Consider the following 8,865-nt stretch of genomic DNA (forward strand, 5'->3'; position numbering starts at 1 on the left):
TAATCACCTCTCTAAAGGCTTCATCTCCAAATACAGTCACACTCTGAGGTCCTGTACATGGTATTTTATATTAGGGACGTGCGCAGCCATGGATTATGGTGTCTGAGGGGATTCTGAAGACAATTCCAATGTGGGTAGAGAGATGACTGTACTGGGGCAACAGGGCTTCAACGTCTGGGTTTTGGGGAAAACTATTCAGCCCATCACAGAATTGTCCCCTATAACAACATCTCAGTATAATTCCATATTTTGCAGGACTACCAGTGTTGGAACAATCTTATGTGTCTCCACCCAGAGCACCATCATGATAATCAAGGAGGACTTTCAGGTCCAATACTATTAATAGTTCTTCTGATGTCCAGACAGAAAGGCAGGAGAGAAGCACTCAGATGTACCTTCACTGGATGGCCATGGTGACGTTGCATTCCCCTTGTCTTCTCCTTGATTGGCTGTGTAGAGTATTCTACTTCACCAGGATGCAGGTGGCACCAAAAAGCCCCAAGGGGTTCTCTCCAAAGTGGAACTGGACCATATTTTCTGTTTGATCACCAGCTGGTGGCATCACAGCTCATACTTCGAGGTTGCATGTTTTTCTCCCTCAGTTCCATACGATGACCATAAAGATGGAGGGCCTCGGTGTTACCCGGTCTTGTTGAATCCCTGAACCTGGGCCTTTAGCACATGCAGAAACCATAATCTCACAGAAGGGCAGACAGGGCTTCAGACAGTTGAACAAAAATCCCCTATTACTTTTCACAGCAAGTTCAAAACCTAACAATAACTCATCTGGTGTTTTTGCTGTTGTTGTTTTTTACTTACCTCGTTTTTGTAAAGTTTTTCTCTTTGGAGAACAAGTCAGAAATATACATGTTTTCTTTTTTTTTCTTGCAGTATGCGGGCCTCTCACTGCTGTGGTCTCTCCCGTTGCAGAGCACAGGCTCCGGACGCGCAGGCTCAGCGGCCATGGCTCACGGGCCCAGCCGCTCCGCGGCATGTGGGATCTTCCCGGACCGGGGCACGAACCCGTGTCCCCTGCATCGGCAGGCAGACTCTCAACCACTGCGCCACCAGGCAATCCCCATGTTTTCTTAATTAAATCTCATGACTCAAATTTAAATTTGAATTGTATATGTTATTTTTTTTTAATGCTAATTCATTTATACCATTATCTGGAGTAGTTTCTTTTCATCTGCCATTTGTAAAACAACCTTCCATGCAGCCACATTTTCAGAAGGGTGAAATGGTGGTAAGGCCCAATAGCAATGATGTAGACACCACACTCTATTTTTGGCATTGATTCCTCTTGTTTTAGAACCTCACAGGGTTATTCTACTTGAAACACATCTGTATTGTTTCCCAGCTCACGTTTTCTTTTGGCTTGTCTGCAAGGAGGAAAGAAGGCATTACAGTAATGACCTTGGTACTGGAGACCTTATTCCAGATATGTGGCTTCTATGACCCTCAGTCTCCTCAGCTGTGTGATAGCGATGCTAACAGAAAGCAGTTACTGAGAACTTATTACGTGTGAGGCACCATATTAAGATTTTCACCTGCATTTAATTTTCAAAGTATTTAATCTTCACAAATACGAACTGAAGCAGGTCTTATCATTATCACTACCTTACAGATAGGAAAGCTGAGACTTGGGGGTTAAGTCACACACACAAGCTCTCATAGTAGAAAGAGGCAGAGCTGCGATTTGAATGTAAATTTGCCTGGTTCCTGAATTCTGATGTTCAGAATCATGAGATTCAGATGGTATCTACAAAGTTCTTGACATAGGGGAGGTGCTCGAGAGACAGTGGATGTTATCATTACAAAGTACATATATACAGTGGAATATTACTCAGCCATAAAAAGGAATGAAACTGGGTCATTTGTAGAGACGTGGATGGACCTAGAGTGTGTCATACAGAGTGAAGTAAGTCAGAAAAAGAAAAACAAATATCGTATATTAACGCATGAATGTGGCATCTAGAAAAATGGTACAGAAGAACCTATTTGCAGGGCAGGAATAGAGACACAGATGTAGAGAACAGATGTGTGGACATGGGGGAGGGGGTGGGTAATGATGTAAGAGATTGGGATTGAAGTATGTGCACTTCCATGTGTCAAATAGATAGTTAGTGGGAACCTGCTGTAGAGCACAGGGAGCTCAGCTCGGTGCTCTGTGATGACCTAGATGGGTGGTATGGGGAGGATGGGGGGGAGGTCCAAGAGGGAGGGGATATATGTATACCTATAGCTGATGCACTTCACTGTACAACAGAAACTAACATAACATTGTAAAGCAACTATATCCCAATTTAAAAAACAGGAAAATTATGCCACTTTCCTGAAATCCAGAAATAATGTAACCACAGGATTGCCCAGGATCACCAGAAACAATGTAACTAAAGAATTACCTAGTCTTGCAACAAGAAAAAGAAATGGACAGAACCTTGCAAAAGGTGTCCTTAACGAATCCATGCTAACGTTTAGCAAGTGCCTCTTCATTGTTGCTAAATGCTTGTAAGACAACTGCTTAAGTAACTGTTCTAGAATCTGGTGCAGAATTTGATATTCCTGTCACTCGTGCACAATTTAGTCTATGGAGAGGAATTCCATGTAAAAAGACACCAGGAAAAAACATCCTTCAAAACCTAGAATGTGCATATTCTACAACAAATGGCTTGGCTTCCCCAACAAATGGGTGGCACGGAAAAAGGCAGAGGGGGAGGCAATAAAAGTTTAAAAACACAAAAAGATACATTTCAGCAATGTGTTCGTCTCTGTGCTCCCAGTTTGGAATACAGATAAAATGAAGAAAGGTTCTTACGGTACACAGTTCTTTTATTCCTCATGGAAATCTTTCATCTTATAGAAAATCAGAATTTCATCTTGAAAGTTTTCCAACACTTTTTAGCCCCCCATCTTCCATTAAGATTGGGACCTTGCACTACGGAGATAAGTATATCCCCTGTAAACTTAAAACTTTTATTAAAAAAGATAAGCCTAACCTGAACCTAATCCTAAAGAGAGATCAAAGAAGCCTAAATTAAAGACATTCTGCAAAAGAGTTAACCTGCTCTCTTCAAAAGTGTCAAAGTCCTACATTACCAGGAAATATTCAGAAGTTATTCCAGATTAAAAGAACAGCTGAAGGATAACTTGGACATTATTCTTACAATTGGCAGTATCTGAATAAATCTCCAGAGAGACAATTGTATTAGATCCATGTTAGGTCCCCGATTTTGATCAATTGCACTGTGGTTATGTAACACAAGGCCTCGTTTTAGTGTACTACTCCTATGGCTCTTATCTGCACAAGTTTTGAACATGTTGCAGGAAAGCGCTGTTGAATACTTCTGGAGGATTCAACTGTCTACACTATGTCTGAAAATGTATCCCTTCCAACCTTGCAGTCTCCCATGCTTTCCCAGAGTTCTCCATTCTGAATTCACATTTATATGCAACAATTCTCATTCAACTAAATATTTTTTGGTAATGAAGCACAGTTCCATCTCCCATCGTAGCAGCCTGGTTTATTTTCAAGACAACCTAGCAGCAACTTCAGAACAGTGACGTATGAATGGCATAAACCAGGAACGAACCTTTTTCAGAAGTGGGGAAAACCTTCCTTTTCGACTAGGCAGCAGAAGGAAGTTCGCCAGAGTGAGCTCGGAAAGCAGTGATACTCAAAGTGTGGTTTTCAGACCAGGCACACTAGCGTCCTCTGGCACTGATGCACAGGCAGATTCCTGGGACCCACTCCAGACCCACTGAATCAGAGTCTCTAGGGATTTGGCTGGGAAAATGCGCATTTTAAATACACGGCCCAGGTGCTTCTTATCATTCAGTACTGAACACATATTTATTAGTATCCTCTGTGCACCAGATGCCATTCAAGGTCCTAAAGATAAAAGTGTATAAAACAGCAAAGAGGATGCAAAATGGTACGGACAGTTTGGAAGACAGTGTGGTGGTTTCTTACAAAACTACACATACTCTTACCAGACGATCCAGCAATCTCATTCCTTAATATTTACCCAAAGGAGATGAAAACTTACATCCATGTGGATGCTTGCAGCAGCTGTATTCCTAATTGCCAAGACCTGAAAGCAACTAAGATGTCCCTCAGGAGTTGAATGGATAAATAAACTGTAAAGCATCCGGACAATGGAATATTATGCAGCACTGAAAAGAAATGAGCTATCAAGCCAGGAGAAGACATGGAGGAACCTTAATGCATATTCCTAAGCGAAGAAACCCATCTGTACATCTGTAAAGGATACACACTGTACGATTCCAACTAGATGACATTCTGGAAAAGGCAAAACTATGGAGACAGTGAAGAGCTCAGTGGTTGCCAGGGGTTTGGGGGGAAAGAGGGATGAATGGGTGGAGCACAGAGAATTTCTAGGGCAGTGACATTACTCTGTATGATACTGTAATGGTGGATACATGTCATACATTTGTCCTAGGTATAATACGAGGTATAAGAGCAAGGTGAACCCAATGTAAACTATGGACTTCGGGTGATAATTTTTAGAAAAAGAGCATATCCTTGGATGCACATGCAAAATTAAAAAACAAAATCCCACTTGTCCTCGCATTCATGGAGCTTAGAGTGGCAATAAAGCTTGAGAACAAATATCCTAAGGGATGGGTGGGAATTCAACTGGGGCTTTGATGACCTGGCCAGAGAAACACCTCCCAAACAGAAGTAATGCTACAGCTGCAAAACTGATGCAAAAGCCTCAGAGTCAAGGTTTCCTATTCTGTTTTGGGGTTTTTTTTAAATGAACTTTTAATTTTGGAATACACTTAGATTTATGGGAAAGTTACAACGATAGTGCAGTGTGTACCTCTCACCCATTTCTCTAATGTCAGCACCTTACATAGCTATGGTGCATTTGTCACAACTAAAAAGCCAACACTGTATATTCGTGCTAAACAAATGCTGTACGTTATCAGGATTTCACTAATTCTGTATTTCTGTCCTTAGTCTCCTCTGCTCTGTGATCATTTCTCTAACTTTCCTTGTTTTTCAAACCTTTGACAGCCTTGAGAAGTAATGGGCAGGTATCCTGTATAACATTTTTTATTTCGAGTTTTCCTGAAGTTTTTCTCATGATTAGATAGGGGTTAAGGGCTTCAGGTTGAAGACCACAAGGTGAAGGGTCCTTCTGCTCACTTCATACCATGGGGGACAGAAGAGCAACCTGACTTATCGCTGGCCTTGATCTTGTACTTGATCTTGTACTTGACCTTGACTATCTAACCAAGGTAATTCTTGGGCTATTCTTGTTGATGTCAGGGTAGCCATAGGATGGTAGGAATGCCCAGGGGACGATGTAGGTTGAAGGGCCAACGGGACATCCAGATGGAATTAGTGGCAATGGAGGTTCGTCTTTCAGGGGAACGATCTGTGACAGATACTCACTCTAGTCACCTCCCAAGTGCCATGCAGACGACAGAAAGGGCATCAACACCTGGTCATCCTTCTCCAAGCAACTCGTTATCTTCATTTTGCTCCACCCTCCTCGTGGCAGTGTTTTATTTCATCCAAGGATAAAACGCCTCATTGATCAAACACCTTTCAGAATTTAGAATGACACTGCTCCCTCACAAAATCAACACCTTTATTTGAACTGAAAGTGGAATCCCAGTTTTTGGTAGACAGTAGGTCCAATCTGGCTGTTGGATCAGACCGTGAGGATGAGGGATTGGTTTTCACAAGCTTCATTATATACTGCACGTTCTTCCTCAGTATATCTGAATCAGCTGGTCCAGCACTTCTGCAGAAATGTATTTGATATATGTATACATACATATATGATATGCTGATAATGAAATGGTTTGCCAGGGCCCAGCATATGAACATTTTAGGTGGCAATATTAAAATAGGTGGGGGGCTTCCCTGGTGGCGCAGTGGTTAAGAATCCGCCTGCCAATGCAGGGGACACGGGTTCGAGCCCTGGTCCGGGAAGATCCCACATGCCGCGGAGCAACTAAGCCCGTGCGCCACAACTACTGAGCCTGCGCTCTAGAGCCCGTGAGCCACAACTACTGAAGCCCGTGTGCCACAACTACTGAAGCCCGCGTGCCTAGAGCCTGTGCTCCGCAACAAGAGAAGCCACCACAATGAGAAGCCTGTTCCCTGCAACAAAGAGTAGCCCTCGCTCACTGCAACTAGAGAAAGCCCGCGTGCAGCAGCAAAGACCCAATGCAGCCAAAAATTAAATAAATGAATAAATAAATAAATTTATTAAAAAAATAAAATAAAATAGGTGGGGAAGTATGCTTTTCAAAACTATTTAAAAATAATGGGTACTAGAGGAAAAGTTTTGAAGAAGTGTGTTTGGTTCACCATGCACGTTTAACATTTGAGTTTGTATGGAGCTGACTACAGACTAAAGAAAGTGTATAAAGAGATGAAGATGGGGTACTGAGGGTGACCATAAATTGGAATAAAATTGGAGGCAATTGAGAGAAAATCATGGGAAAGCATCCAGTAGAATTAACAGCTTACTTTCCTGCATGTAGGGAAACCTATTTTTATCATCGCTTCAGAGAGGTAGTAAGGGAAAGAAAATGGAATCTCTATTCCGAATCTTGGAGCATTTACAAAGAAAGTGTTGGAGCAGAGGGAAGTCTGCTTTACTTTACCTGGAAACACGTCTTGGATTTTGACACCCAGATTTTGAAGGCTCCATACAGTACTTTTTACATTTCTCCCACCAAACTGCAGTTGTACGGCTCCATGTGGAGCAGTCGGAACTGAAAGTTGGTCTCTGGAGAGAAGACTGAACAGGAGAAAACAGGAACTCAGTCTTAATTAGGGTTGGAAATAGGACCGTGGAAGAATCCCTTAAATGGATGAATGGATAACATAGTGCCAGAGAGGAAGATGCGGTGGGATTACTGGGAGAGGCAGATGTGTGGGTGGTGATCAGGAGGCTTGGGGGCATTCTTTAGTTTTAAGAAAAAGATATGAAACATGAAAAGAAAATCGTGGTAAAGAATGAGAGTGAGAGAAGTATGTAAGCCTAAATTACAAGGGACTCGACGGCTGTGTTCCCTAGTGAGAAATAAACAACTCAGAGCTGAGAAATGGGTAACATGCATGAAAAAGAAAATGCACGGTAAGCTCAAGGAAGCGAGAAGGGCACGCATGATATGTTATGTATCAAAATTGTCAGTGCTACAAGAGAAGGGCTAGGAGAATAAAGTATGAGGTTGGGAGAAAATGATCAAGGAAGTGGAGATTGAAAAGGAAAGGGTGGCAGGAGATTGGAAGGCTTAATAAACGACTTCAAGAATAAGAATAGGAATAAGACCATGAGAGGTCAGAAGAACGTGGTGTCTCTCTCAGGGTGGTGAATGAATAAAAGGGTGGGGAGATGTTTCTGGGACATGAAAAGGCATGCCCTCATAATCTCTTCCATGCAAACCCCGCACACAATTACTGAAGGATCCCAGACCAGAAAAACACTGTACAACTCAGATGAGACACAAGAATGAATAAAATGACAGTAGAATAATGTCTTTCCTGTGTACAAACATTATTTAGGGAGAACACGTTCCTTGAGTTTATCCAAATAAACTGAATTGGTCATTGCCAAGGAGAGGCGTGGGAGGGGGGGAGAGAGACAGGGAGGGGGAGAGAGGGGAGGGGAGACACAGACAGACAGAGACAGGGAGAGAGAGAGAGAGAGAGACAGGGAGGGAGACAGAGAGAGAGACAGGGAGGGGGAGGGGGAGAGGGAGAGGGAGGGAGAGGGAAGGAGGTAGGGATGGAGAGAGGCAGAGTTTTTAAATGCACTTTTCTCTTTAGAGAATATAAAAGATATGTAATATTTATAAGAGTCAATTTACCCTTTTATGGCTGTTAGCATTTGCCTTATGTATTGAGGTGCTCCTATGCTGGGTACATAAATATTTACAATTGTTATATCTTCTTCTTGGATTGATCCCTTGATCATTATGTAGCGTCCTTCTTTGTGCCTTGTAATAATCTTTATTTTAAAGTTTATTTTGTCTGATATGAGAATTGCTACTTCAGCTTCCTTTTGATCCCCGTTTGCATGGAATATCTTTCTCCATCACCTAACTTGCAGTGTGTATGTGTCCCTAGGTCTGAAGTGGGTCTCTTGTAGACAGCATATATATGGGTGTTGTTTTTATATCCATTCAGCCAGTCTCTGTCTTTGGGTTGGAGCATTTAATCTATTTACATTTAAGGTAATTATTGATACGTATGTTCCTATTACCATTTTCTTAGTTGTTTTGGGTTTGTTATTGTAGGTCTTTTCCTTCTCTTGTGTATCCTGCCTACAGAAGTTCCTTTCGCATTTGTTGTAAAGCTGGTTTGCTGGTGCTGAATTCTCTTAGCTTTGGTTGTCTGTAAAGGTTTCATTTCTCTGTTGAATCTGAATGAGATCCTTGCTGGGTAGAGTAATCTTGGATGTAGATTTTTCCCTTTCATCACTTTAAATATGGCCTGCCACTCCCTTCTGGCTTGCAGAGTTTCTGCTGAAAGATCAGCTGTTAACCTTGGGGATTCCCTTGTATGCTATTTGTTGCCTTTCCCTTGCTGCTTTTAATATTTTCTCTTTGTATTTTATTTTTGATAGCTTGATTTATATGTGTCTTGGTGTGTTTCTCCTTGGATTTATCCTGTATGGGACTCTCTGTGCTTCCTGGAAACTTGATTGACTACTTCCTTTCCCATGTTAGGGAAGTTTTCCACTATAATCTTTTGAAATATTTTCTCAGACCCTTTCTTTTTCTCTTCTTCTTCTAGGACCCCTATAATTCGAATGTTGGTGTGTTTAATGTTGTCCCAGAGGTCTCTGAGACTGTCCTCAGTTCTTTTCGTTC

The sequence above is a fragment of the Tursiops truncatus genome, chromosome X (genome assembly GCF_011762595.2).
Source record: "Tursiops truncatus isolate mTurTru1 chromosome X, mTurTru1.mat.Y, whole genome shotgun sequence".
In the NCBI taxonomy this organism is placed as follows: domain Eukaryota; kingdom Metazoa; phylum Chordata; class Mammalia; order Artiodactyla; family Delphinidae; genus Tursiops; species Tursiops truncatus.